The following is a 17,152-nucleotide window of genomic DNA, read 5'->3' as shown; positions in this document are numbered from 1 at the left end:
ACACAGACACACACTTCCACAAAGTAACAATGACAAACACTGACCCCAAGTAACAAAAACATCCATTAACACCATGTAACACAGACATGCACTGACACCAAGTAACAAAGACATACACTTACACCAAGTAACAAAGACACACACTTACACCAAGCAACACAGACATACACTGACACCAAGTAACAAAGACATACACTGACACCCAGTAACACAGACACACACTTACACCAAGTAACAAAGACTTACACTGACACCAAGTCACAAAGACAAACACTGATACCCAGTAACACAGACACAGCCTTACGCCAAGTAACAAAGACACACACTTACACCAAGTAACACAGACATACACTGACACCAAGTAACAAAGGCATGCACTGACACCAAGTAACAAAGACATAAACTGACACCCAGTAACAAAGACATACACTGACACCACGTCACAAAGACATACACTGACACCCAGTAACAAAGACATACAAAGACACCAAGTCACAAAGACATGCACTGACACCAAGTAACAAAGACATACACTGATACCCAGTAACACAGACGCACACTTACACCAAGTAACAAAGACATACACTGACACCAAGTAACAAAGACATACACTTACACCAAGTAACAAAGACACACACTTACACCAAATAACACAGACATACACTGACACCAAGTAGCAAAGACATACACTGTTACCCAGTAACACAGACACACACTGACACCAAGTCACAAAGACATGCACTGACACCAAGTAACAAAGACATACACTGATACCCAGTAACACAGACACACACTTACACCAAGTAACACAGACATACACTGACACCAAGTAACAAAGACATACAATTACACCAAGTAACAAAGACACACACTTACACCAAATAACACAGACATACACTGACACCAAGTAGCAAAGACATACACTGTTACCCAGTAACACAGGCACACACTTCCACCAAGTAACAAAGACATACACTGATACCAAGTGACACAGACACACTCTTACACCAAGTAACACAAACACTCACTTACACCAAGTAACAAAGACTTATACTGACACCAAGTAACAAAGACATACAATTACACCAAGTAGCAAAGACACACACTTACACCAAGTAACACAGACATACACTGACACCAAGTAAAAAAGACATACACTGATACCCAGTAACACAGACACACACTTGCACCAAGTAACAAAGACATACACTGATACCAAGTAACACAGACACACACTTACACCACGTAACAGAGACATCCTTTGACACCAATAGCACACACATACACTTACACCAAGTAACACAGACATACACTGACACCAAGTAACACAGACATACACTGACACCAAGTAACAAAGGCATGCACTGACACCAAGTAACAAAGACATAAACTGACACCCAGTAACAAAGACATACACTGACACCACGTCACAAAGACATGCACTGACACCAAGTAACAAAGAGATACACTGATACCCAGTAACACAGACACACACTTACACCAAGTAACACAGACATACACTGACACCAAGTAACAAAGACATGCAATTACACCAAGTAGCAAAGACACACACTTACACCAAGTAACACAGACATACACTGACACCAAGTAAAAAAGACATACACTGATAACCAGTAACACAGACACACACTTACACCAAGTAACAAAGACATACACTTACACCAAGTAACAAAGACAAACACTTACACCAAATAACACAGACATACACTGACACCAAGTAGCAAAGACATACACTGTTACCCAGTAACACAGACACACACTGACACCAAGTCACAAAGACATGCACTGACACCAAGTAACAAAGACATACACTGATACCCAGTAACACAGACACACACTTACACCAAGTAACACAGACATACACTGACACCAAGTAACAAAGACATACAATTACACCAAGTAACAAAGACACACACTTACACCAAATAACACAGACATACACTGACACCAAGTAGCAAAGACATACACTGTTACCCAGTAACACAGGCACACACTTCCACCAAGTAACAAAGACATACACTGATACCAAGTGACACAGACACACTCTTACACCAAGTAACACAAACACTCACTTACACCAAGTAACAAAGACTTATACTGACACCAAGTAACAAAGACATACAATTACACCAAGTAGCAAAGACACACACTTACACCAAGTAACACAGACATACACTGACACCAAGTAAAAAAGACATACACTGATACCCAGTAACACAGACACACACTTGCACCAAGTAACAAAGACATACACTGATACCAAGTAACACAGACACACACTTACACCACGTAACAAAGACATCCTTTGACACCAATAGCACAGACATACACTTACACCAAGTAACACAGACATACACTGACACCAAGTAACACAGACATACACTGACACCAAGTAACAAAGGCATGCACTGACACCAAGTAACAAAAACATAAACTGACACCCAGTAACAAAGACATACACTGACACCACGTCACAAAGACATGCACTGACACCAAGTAACAAAGAGATACACTGATACCCAGTAACACAGACAAACACTTACACCAAGTAACACAGACATACACTGACACCAAGTAACAAAGACATACAATTACACCAAGTAGCAAAGACACACACTTACACCAAGTAACACAGACATACACTGACACCAAGTAAAAAAGACATACACTGATAACCAGTAACACAGACACACACTTACACCAAGTAACAAACACATACACTGATACCAAGTAACACAGACACACACTTACACCAAGTAACACAGACACACACTTACACCACGTAACAAAGACATACTTTGACACCAAGTAGCACAGACATACACTTACACCAAGTAACACAGACATACACTGACACCAAGTAACACAGACATACACTGACACCAAGTAACAAAGACATACAATTACACCAAGTAACAATGACACACACTTACACCAAGTAACACAGACATACACTGTCACCATGTAGCAAAGACATGCAATGATACCCAGTAACACAGACACACACTTACACCAAGTCACAAAGATATACACTGATACCCAGTAACACAGACACACACTTACAACAAGTAACAAAGACATACAATGACACCAAGTAACAAAGACATACACTGACACCAAGTCCCAAAGACGGACACTGACACCAGTAACAAAGACAGACACTGACACCAAGTCACGAAGACAGACACTGAGACCCAGTAACAAAGACAGACAATGACACCACGTCACAAAGACATACACTGACACCAAGTAACAAAGACATACACTTACACCAAGTAACACAGACATACACTGACACCAAGTAACAAAGACATACAATTACACCAAGTAACAAAGACACACACTTGTACCAAGTAACACAGACTTACACTGACACCAAGTAACAAAGACATACACTGATACCCAGTAACACAGACACACACCGAGCAGCACATTGGCACAGAGGCTCGCAGCCTCACAGCTCCAGTGACCCGGGCTCGATTCTGGGTGCTGCCTGTGCGGAGTTTGCAAGTTCTCCCTGTGTCTGCGTGAGTTTCCTCCTGGTGCTCCGGTTTCCTCCCACATGCCAAAGACTTGCAGGTTGATAGGTTAATTGGCCATTATAAATTGACCCCAGTATAGGTAGGTGGTAGGGAAATATATAGGGAAAGGTGGGGATGTGATAGGAATACGGGATTAGTGTAGGATTAATATAAATGGGTGGTTGATGGTCGGCACATACTCGGTTGGCCGAAAGCCTGTTGCAGTGCTTTAACACTAAACTAAATACTGACACCCAGTAACACAAACAAACACACACTGACACCCAGTAACAGAGAGAAACACTGATACACAGTAACAAAGAGATACACTGACACACAGACTCACACTGTCACCAAGTAACAAAGACATACACTGACACCCAGGAACAAAGACATACACTGACACCGAGCCACAAAGACATACACTGATAATCAGCAACACAGACACACACTTACACCAAGTAACAAAGACATACACTTACATCAAGTAGCAAAGACATACACTGACACCAAGTAACAAAGACATACACTGATACCCAGTAACACAGACACAGCCTGACACCAAGTAACAAAGACATATACTGACACCAAGTATAAAAGGCATACACTTACACCAAGTAACTAAGACACACACTTACACCACGTAACACAGACATACACTGACACCAAGTAACAAAGACATACACTGATACCCAGTAACACAGACACACACTTACACCAAGTAACAAAGACATACAATGACACCAAGTCACAAAGACACACACTGACACCCAATAACAAAGACATACACTGACACCAAGTCACAAAGACATACAATGATACCCAGTAACAGACACACACTTACACCAAGTAACAAAGACACACACTGACACCAAGTCACAAAGACACACACTGATACCCAGTAACACAGACACACACTTACACCAAGTAACAAAGACATACAATGACACCAAGTCACAAAGACACACACTGACACCCAATAACAAAGACATACACTGACACCAAGTCACAAAGACATACAATGATACCCAGTAACAGACACACACTTACACCAAGTAACAAAGACACACACTGACACCAAGTCACAAAGACACACACTGACACCCAGTAACAAAGACATACACTGACACAAAGTAACAATGACATACACTGACACAAAGTAACAATGACATACACTGATACCCAGTAACACAGACACACACTTACACCAAGTAACAAAGACATACACTGACACAAAGTCACCAAGACATACACTGATACCCAGTAACACAGACACACACTTACTCCAATTAACACAGACAGACACTGACACCAAGTAACAAAGACATACACTAATACCCAGTATCACAGACACACACGTACACCAAGTAACAAAGACAAACACTGATACCCAGTAACACAGACACACACTTACACCAAGTAACACAGACATACACTGACACCAAGTAACATAGACACACACTTACACCAAGTAACAAAGACATACACTTACACCAAGTAACAAAGACATACACTGACACCAAGTAACAAAGACATAAACTGACACCCAGTAACACAGACACACAAGGACACCAAGTAACAAAGACACACACTTACACCAAGTAACGCAGACGCACACTGACACCCAGTAACACAGACACACACTTACGCCAAGTAACAAAGACATACACTGACACCAAGTAACAAAGACATACACTTGCACCAAGTTACAAAGGAATGCAATGACACCAAGTAACAAAGACATACACTGATACCCAGTAACACAGACACACACTTACACCAAGTAACAAAGACATACACTGATACCCAGTAACACAGACACACACTTACACCAAGTAACACAGACATACACTGACACCAAGTAACACAGGCACACTATTACACCAAGTAACACAGACACACACTGACACCCAGTAACACAGACACACACTTACACCAAGTAACAAAGACATTCACTGACACCAAGTAACAAAGACATACACTGACACCAAGTAACAAAGACAGACACTGACACCAAGTAACAAAGACATACACTGATACCCAGTAACAGAGACGCACACTTACACCAAGTAACAAAGACATACACTGATACCAAGTAACACAGACATGCACTGACACCAAGTAACAAAGACACACACTGATACCCACTAACTCAGGCACACACTGGGGGAGGAGGCGGGGGGCACATTGGTGCAGTGGTTCGCACCGCAGCCTCACAGCTCCAGGGACCCGGGTTCGATTCTGGGTACTGCCTGTGCGGAGTTTGCAAGTTATCCCTGTGTCTGCGTGAGTTTCCTCCGGGTGCTCCTGTTTCCTCCCACTTGCCAAAGACTTGCAGGTTGATCGGTTAATTGGCCTTCATAAATTGCCCCTAGTATAGGTAGGTGGTAGGGAAATATATAGGGACAGGTGGGGATGTGATAGAAATACGGGATTAGTGTAGGATTATTACAAATGGGTGGTTAATGGTCGGCACAGACTCGGTGGGCCGAAGGGCCTGTTTAAGTGCTGTATCTCCAAACTAAACTAAATACTGACACCTGGTGTCACAGACACACACTTACACCAAGTAACACAGACACACACTTACAACACGGAACAAAGACATACACTGACACCAAGTAACACAGACATACACTTACAGCAAGTAACACAGACATACACTGACACCAAGTAACAAAGACATACAATTACACCAAGTAACAATGACACACACTTACACCAAGTAACACAGACATACACTGTCACCATGTAGCAAACACATGCAATGATACCCAGTAACACAGACACACACTTACACCAAGTAACAAAGATATACACTGACACCCAATAACACAGACACACAATTACACCAAGTAACAAAGACATACACTGACACCAAGTCACAAAGACAGACACTGACACCCAGTAACAAAGACAGACACTGACACCAAGTCACGAAGACAGACACTGACACCCAGTAACAAAGACAGACAATGACACCACGTCACAAAGACATACACTGACACCAAGTAACAAAGACATACACTTACACCAAGTAACACAGACATACACTGACACCAAGTAACAAAGACATACAATTACACCAAGTAACAAAGACACACACTTACACCAAGTAACACAGACATACACAGACACCAAGTAACAAAGACATACACTGTTACCCAGTAACACAGACACACACTTACACCATGTAACAAAGATATACACTGATACCCAGTAACACAGACACACACTTACCCCAAGTAACAAAGACATCACTGACACCAAGTAACAAAGACATACACTGACACCAAGTCACAAAGACAGACACTGACAACCATTAACAAAGACAAACACTGACACCAAGTAAGGAAGACAGACACTGACACCCAGTAACAAAGACAGACAATGACACCACGTCACAAAGACAAACACTGACACCAAGAAACAAAGACATACACTTACACCAAGTAACACAGACATACACTGACACCAAGTAACAAAGACATACAATTACACAAAGTAACAAAGACACACAATTACACCAAGTAACACAGACATACACTGACACCAAGTAACAAAGACATACACTGTTACCCAGTAACACAGACATACAATGACACCAAGTAACAAAGACATACACTGATACCCAGTAGCACAGACACACACTGGGCGGCACATTGGCACAGTGGTAAGCAGCCTCACAGCTCCAGGGTCCCGGGCTCGATTCTGGGTACTGCAAGTGCAGAGTTTGCAAGTTCTCCCTGTATCTGCGTGAGTTTCCTCCGGGTGCTTCGGTTTCCTCCCAGATGCCAAAGACTTGCAGGTTGCTAGGTTAATTGGCCATTATAAATTGACCCTAGTATAGTTAGGTGGTAGGGAAATACATAGGGAAAGGTGGGGATGTGATAGGAATACGGGATTAGTGTAGGATTAGTATAAATGGGTGGTTGATGGTCGGCACAGGCTCGGTTGGCCGAAGGGCCTGTTTCAGTGCTGTATCACCAAACTAAATACTGACACCCAGTAACACAAACAAACACACACTGACACCCAGTAACATAGAGAAACACTGATACACAGTAACAAAGACATACACTGACACACAGACTCACACTGTCACCAAGTAACAAAGACATACACTGACACCCAGTAACAAAGACATACACTGACACCGAGCCACAAAGACATACACTGATAACCAGTAACACAGACACACACTTACACCAAGTAACAACGACATACACTGACACCAAGTAACAAAGACATACACTTACATCAAGTAACAAAGACATACACTGACACCAAGTAACAAAGACATACACTGATGCCCAGTAACACAGACACACACTGACACCAAGTAACAAAGACATATACTGACACCAAGTAACTAAGGCATACACTTACACCAAGTAACAAAGACACACACTTACACCAAGTAACACAGACATACACTGACACCAAGTAACAAAGACATACACTGACACCAAGTAACAAAGACATACAATGACACCAAGTCATAAAGACAAACACTGACACCCAGTAACAAAGACATACAATGTCACCAAGTCACAAAGACACACACTGACACCCAGTAACAAAGACATACACTTACACCAAGTAACAACGACATACACTGACACCAAGTAACAAAGACATATACTTACATCAAGTAACAAAGACATACACTGATACCCTGTAACACAGACACACACTGACACCAAGTAACAAAGACACACACTGACACCCAGTAACAAAGACATACACTTACACCAAGTAACAACGACACACACTGACACCAAGTAACAAAGACATATACTGACACCAAGTAACAAAGGCATACACTTACACCAAGTAACAAAGACACACACTGATAACAAGTAACACAGACACACACTTACACCAAGTAACAAAGACATACACTGACACCAAGTCACAAATACACACACTGACACCCAGTAACAAAGACATACACTGACACCAAGTATTTTGACATACACTGACACAAAGTAACAATGACATACACTGATACCCAGTAACACAGACACACACTTACACCAATTAAAACAGACAGACACTGACACCAAGTAACAAAGACATACACTGATACCCAGTAACACAGACACACACTTACACCAAGTAACAAAGACATACACTGACACCCAGTAACACAGACACACAAGGACACCAAGTAACAAATACACACACTTACACCAAGTATCGCAGACACACACTGACACCCAGTATCACAGACACACACTTACGCCAAGTAACAAAGACATACACTGACACCAAGTAACAAAGACATACACTTACACCAAGTTACAAAGACATGCACTGACACCAAGTCACAAAGACATACACTGATATCCAGTAACACAGACACACACTTACACCAAGTAACAAAGACATATACTGATACCCTGTAACACAGACACACACTTGCACCAAGGAACACAGACATACGCTGACACCAAGTAACAAAGACACACACTTACACCAAGTAACACAGACACACACTGACACCCAGTAACACAGACACACACTTACACCAAGTAACAAAGACATACACTGACACCAAGTAACAAAGACATACATTTACACCAAGTAACAAAGACATACACTGACACCAAGTAACAAAGACATACACTGATACCCAGTGACAGAGACACACACTTACAACAAGTAACAAAGGCATACACTGACACCAAGTAACACAGACATACACTGACACCAAGTAACAAAGACATACACTGACACCCAGTAACAAAGACATACACTGACACCGAGCCACAAAGACATACACTGATAACCAGTAACACAGACACACACTTACACCAAGTAACAACGACATACACTGACACCAAGTAACAAAGACATACACTTACATCAAGTAACAAAGACATACACTGACACCAAGTAACAAAGACATACACTGATGCCCAGTAACACAGACACACACTGACACCAAGTAACAAAGACATATACTGACACCAAATAACTAAGGCATACACTTACACCAAGTAACAAAGAAACACACTTACACCAAGTAACACAGACATACACTGACACCAAGTAACAAAGACATACACTGACACCAAGTAACAAAGACATACAATGACACCAAGTCATAAAGACAAACACTGACACCCAGTAACAAAGACATACACTGTCACCAAGTCACAAAGACACACACTGACACCCAGTAACAAAGACATACACTTACACCAAGTAACAACGAAATACACTGACACCAAGTAACAAAGACATATACTTACATCAAGTAACAAAGACATACACTGATACCCTGTAACACAGACACACACTGACACCAAGTAACAAAGACATATACTGACACCAAGTAACAAAGGCATACACTTACACCAAGTAACAAAGACACACACTGATAACAAGTAACACAGACACACACTTACACCAAGTAACAAAGACATACACTGACACCAAGTCACAAATACACACACTGACACCCAGTAACAAAGACATACACTGACACCAAGTATTTTGACATACACTGACACAAAGTAACAATGACATACACTGATACCCAGTAACACAGACACACACTTACACCAATTAAAACAGACAGACACTGACACCAAGTAACAAAGACATACACTGATACCCAGTAACACAGACACACACTTACACCAAGTAACAAAGACAAACACTGATACCCAGTAACACAGACACACACTTACACCAAGTAACACAGACATACACTGACACCAAGTAACACAGACACACACTTACACCAAGTAAAAAAGACATACACTTACACCAAGTAACAAAGACATACACTGACACCCAGTAACACAGACACACAACGACACCAAGTAACAAATACACACACTTACACCAAGTATCGCAGACACACACTGACACCCAGTATCACAGACACACACTTACGCCAAGTAACAAAGACATACACTGACACCAAGTAACAAAGACATACACTTACACCAAGTTACAAAGACATGCACTGACACCAAGTCACAAAGACATACACTGATACCCAGTAACACAGACACACACTTACACCAAGTAACAAAGACATACACTGATACCCTGTAACACAGACACACACTTGCACCAAGGAACACAGACATACGCTGACACCAAGTAACAAAGACACACACTTACACCAAGTAACACAGACACACACTGACACCCAGTAACACAGACACACACTTACACCAAGTAACAAAGACATACACTGACACCAAGTAACAAAGACATACATTTACACCAAGTAACAAAGACATACACTGACACCAAGTAACAAAGACATACACTGATACCCAGTGACAGAGACACACACTTACAACAAGTAACAAAGGCATACACTGACACCAAGTAACACAGACATACACTGACACCAGTAACAAAGACATACACTGACACCCAGTAACAAAGACATACACTGACACCGAGCCACAAAGACATACACTGATAACCAGTAACACAGACACACACTTACACCAAGTAACAACGACATACACTGACACCAAGTAACAAAGACATACACTTACATCAAGTAACAAAGACATACACTGACACCAAGTAACAAAGACATACACTGATGCCCAGTAACACAGACACACACTGACACCAAGTAACAAAGACATATACTGACACCAAGTAACTAAGGCATACACTTACACCAAGTAACAAAGAAACACACTTACACCAAGTAACACAGACATACACTGACACCAAGTAACAAAGACATACACTGACACCAAGTAACAAAGACATACAATGACACCAAGTCATAAAGACAAACACTGACACCCAGTAACAAAGACATACACTGTCACCAAGTCACAAAGACACACACTGACACCCAGTAACAAAGACATACACTTACACCAAGTAACAACGAAATACACTGACACCAAGTAACAAAGACATATACTTACATCAAGTAACAAAGACATACACTGATACCCTGTAACACAGACACACACTGACACCAAGTAACAAAGACATATACTTACACCAAGTAACAAAGACATACACTGATACCCTGTAACACAGACACACACTGACACCAAGTAACAAAGGCATACACTTACACCAAGTAACAAAGACACACACTGATAACAAGTAACACAGACACACACTTACACCAAGTAACAAAGACATACACTGACACCAAGTCACAAATACACACACTGACACCCAGTAACAAAGACATACACTGACACCAAGTATTTTGACATACACTGACACAAAGTAACAATGACATACACTGATACCCAGTAACACAGACACACACTTACACCAATTAAAACAGACAGACACTGACACCAAGTAACAAAGACATACACTGATACCCAGTAACACAGACACACACTTACACCAAGTAACAAAGACAAACACTGATACCCAGTAACACAGACACACACTTACACCAAGTAACACAGACAGACACTGACACCAAGTAACACAGACACACACTTACACCAAGTAAAAAAGACATACACTTACACCAAGTAACTAAGACATACACTGACACCAAGTAACATAGACATAAATTGACACCCAGTAACACAGACACACAAGGACACCAAGTAACAAATACACACACTTACACCAAGTATCGCAGACACACACTGACACCCAGTATCACAGACACACACTTACGCCAAGTAACAAAGACATACACTGACACCAAGTAACAAAGACATACACTTACACCAAGTTACAAAGACATGCACTGACACCAAGTCACAAAGACATACACTGATACCCAGTAACACAGACACACACTTACACCAAGTAACAAAGACATACACTGATACCCAGTAACACAGACACACACATGCACCAAGGAACACAGACATACGCTGACACCAAGTAACAAAGACACACACTTACACCAAGTAACACAGACACACACTGACACCCAGTAACACAGACACACACTTACACCAAGTAACAAAGACATACACTGACACCAAGTAACAAAGACATACATTTACACCAAGTAACAAAGATATACACTGACACCAAGTAACAAAGACATACACTGATACCCAGTGACAGAGACACACACTTACAACAAGTAACAAAGGCATACACTGACACCAAGTAACACAGACATACACTGACACCAAGTAACAAAGACATACACTGATACCCACTAACTCAGGCACACACTGGGGGGGGGGAGGTGGGTGGTGGGGGCGCGGGGGAACATTGGCGCAGTGGTTCGCACCGCAGCCTGACAGCTCCAGGGACCCGGCTTCGATTCTGGGTACTGCCTGTGCGGAGTTTGCAAGTTCTCCCTGTGTCTGCGTGAGGTTCCTCCGGCTGCTCCTGTTTCCTCCCACTTGCCAAAGACTTGCAGGTTGATAGGTTAATTGGCCTTCATAAATTGCCCCTAGTATAGGTAGGTGGTATTGAAATATATTGGGACAGGTGGGGATGTGATAGAAATCCGGGATTAGTGTAGGATTAGTGTAAATGGGTGGTTAATGGTCGGCACAGACTCGGTGGGCCGAAGGGCCTGTTTAAGTGCTGTATCTCTAAACTAAACTAAATACTGACACCTAGTGTCACAGACACACACTGACAGCCAGTAACACAAACAAACACACACTGACACCCAGTAACACAGAGAACCACTGATACACAGTAACAAAGACATACACTGACACCAAGTAACACAGACACACACTGACACCCAGTAACAAAGACATACACTGACACCAAGTAACAAAGACATACACTGACACCAATGTAACAAAGGCATAAACTTACACCAAGTAACAAAGACACACACTTACACCAAGCAAAACAGACATACACTTCCACAAAGTAACAAAGACAGACAATTACACCAAGTAACAAAGACATACACTGATACCCAGTAACACAGACACACACTTACACCCAGTAACAGAGAAACACACTTACACCAAGTAACAAAGACATACACTGACACCAAGTAACAAAGACATACACTTACACCAAGTAACAAAGACATACACTGACACCAAGTAACAAAGACATGCACTGATACCCAGTAACACAGACACACACTTACACCAAGTAACAAAGACATACACTGATACCCAGTAACACAGACACACACATGCACCAAGTAACACAGACATACACTGACACCAAGTAACAAAGACATAAACTGACACCCAGTAACAAAGACATACACTGACACCAAGTCACAAAGACATACACTGACACCCAGTAACAAAGACATACACTGACACCAAGTCACAAAGACATACATTGACACCCAGTAACACAGACATACACTTGCACCAAGTAACAAAGACATGCACTGACACCAAGTAACAAAGACATACACTGATACCCAGTAAAACAGACACACACTTGCACCAAGTAACAAAGACATACACTGACACCAAGTAACAAAGACTTACACTTACACCAAGTAACACAGACATGCACTGACACCAAGTAACAAAGACATACAATTACACCAAGTAACAAAGACACACACTTACACCAAATAACACAGACATACACTGACAAAAAGTAACAAGGACATACACTGTTACCCAGTAACACAGACACACACTTACACCAAGTAACAAAGACATACACTGATACCAAGTGACACAGACACACACTTACACCAAGTAACACAAACACTCACTTACACCAAGTAACAAAGACATACACAGACACCAAGTAACAAAGACATACAATTACACCAACTAACAAAGACACACACTTACACCAAGTAACACAGACATACACTGACACCAAGTAAAAAAGACATACACTGTTACCCAGTAACACAGACACACACTTACACCAAGTAACAAAGACATACACTGATACCAAGTAACACAGACACACACTTACACCAAGTAACACAGACACACACTTACACGACGTAACAAAGACATACAATTACACCAAGTAACAATGACACACACTTACACCAAGTAACACAGACATACACTGTCACCATGTAGCAAAGACATGCAATGATACCCAGTAACACAGACACACACTTACACCAAGTAACAAAGACATACACTGACACCCAGTAACAAAGACATACACTGACACCAACTCACGAAGACATGCACTGACACCAAGTAACAAAGACATACACTGATACCCAGTAACACAGACATACACTTACACCAAGTAACAAAGACATGCAATTACACCCAGTAACAAAGACACACACTTACACCAAATAACACAGACATACACTGACACCAAGTAACAAAGACATACACTGTTACCCAGCAACACAGACGCACACTTACACCAAGTAACAAAGACATACTCTGATACCAAGTGACACAGACACACACTTACACCAAGTAACACAAACACTCACTTACACCAAGTAACAAAGACATACACTGACACCAAGTAACAAAGACATACATTTACACCAACTACCAAAGACACACACTTACACCAAGTAACACAGACATACACTGACACCAAGTAAAAAAGACATACACTGATACCAAGTAACACAGACACACACTTACACCAAGTAACACAGACACACACTTACACCAGTTAACAAAGACATACAATTACACCAAGTAACAATGACACACACTTACACCATGTAACACTGACATACACTGTCACCATGTAGCAAAGACATGCAATGATACCCAGTAACACAGACACACACTTACACCAAGTAACAAAGACATACAATGACACCAAGTAACAAAGACAGACACTGACACCAAGTCACAAAGACAGACACTGACACCCAGTAACAAAGACAGACACTGACACCAAGTCACGAAGACAGACACTGACACCAAGTAACAAAGACATACACTTACACCAAGTAACACAGACATACAATGACACCAAGTAACAAAGACATACAATTACACCAAGTAACAAAGACATACACTGACACCAAGTAACAAAGACATACACTGTTACCCAGTAACACAGACACACACTTACACCAAGTAACAAAGACACTCACTTACACCAAGTAACAAAGACATACACTGACACCAAGTAACAAAGACATACAATTACACCAACTAACAAAGACACACACTTACACCAAGTAACACAGACATACACTGACACCAAGTAAAAAATACATACACTGTTACCCAGTAACACAGACTCACACTTGCACCAAGTAACAAAGACATACACTGATGCCAAGTAACACAGACACACTCTTACACCAAGTAACACAGACACACACTTACACCACGTAACAAAGACATACAATTACACCAATTAACAATGACACACACTTACACCAAGTAACACAGACATACACTGTCACCATGTAGCAAAGACATGCAATGATACCCAGTAACACAGCCACACACTAACACCAAGTAACAAAGACATACACTGACACCAAGTAACACGGACATACACTTACACCAAGTAACACAGACAGACACTGACACCAAGTAACAAAGACAGACACTGACACCAAGTCACAAAGACAGACACTGTCACCCAGTAACAAAGACAGACACTGACACCAAGTCACGAAGACAGACACTGACACCCAGTAACAAAGACAGACAATGACACCACGTCACAAAGACATACACTGACACCAAGTAACAAAGAAATACACTTACACCAAGTAACACAGACATACACTGACACCAAGTAACAAAGACATACAATTACACCAAGTAACAAAGACAGACACTTACACCAAGTAACACAGACATACACGGACACCAAGTAACAAAGACATACACTGTTACCCAGTAACACAGACACACACTTACACCAAGTAACAAAGACATACACTGATATCAAGTAACACAGACTCACACTTACACCAAGTAAAACAGACACACCCTTACACCAGGGAGCAAAGACATACACTGACACCAAGTAACAAAGACACACACTTACACCAAGTAACACAAACACTCACTTACACCAAGTAACAAAGACATACACTGACACCAAGTAACAAAGACATACAATTACACCAACTAACAAAGACACACACTTACACCAAGTAACACAGACATACACTGATACCAAGTAACACAGACACACACTTAAACCAAGTAACACAGACACACACTTACACCACGTAACAAAGACATACAATTACACCAAGTAACAATGACACACACTTACACCAAGTAACACAGACATACACTGTCACCATGTAGCAAAGACATGCAATGATACCCAGTAACACAGACACACACTTACACCAAGTAACAAAGACATACACTGACACCCAGTAACAAAGACATACACTGACACCAAGTCACGAAGACATGCACTGACACCAAGTAACAAAGACATACACTGATACCCAGTAACACAGACATACACTTACACCAAGTAACAAAGACATGCAATTACACCCAGTAACAAAGACACACACTTACACCAAATAACACAGACATACACTGACACCAAGTAACAAAGACATACACTGTTACCCAGCAACACAGACACACACTTACACCAAGTAACAAAGACATACTCTGATACCAAGTGACACAGACACACACTTACACCAAGTAACACAAACACTCACTTACACCAAGCAACAAAGACATACACTGACACCAAGTAACAAAGACATACATTTACACCAACTTCCAAAGACACAC

Source organism: Heterodontus francisci, unplaced genomic scaffold (assembly GCF_036365525.1).
Source record: "Heterodontus francisci isolate sHetFra1 unplaced genomic scaffold, sHetFra1.hap1 HAP1_SCAFFOLD_57, whole genome shotgun sequence".
Classification (NCBI taxonomy): domain Eukaryota; kingdom Metazoa; phylum Chordata; class Chondrichthyes; order Heterodontiformes; family Heterodontidae; genus Heterodontus; species Heterodontus francisci.
This window is presented reverse-complemented; position numbering follows the sequence as displayed.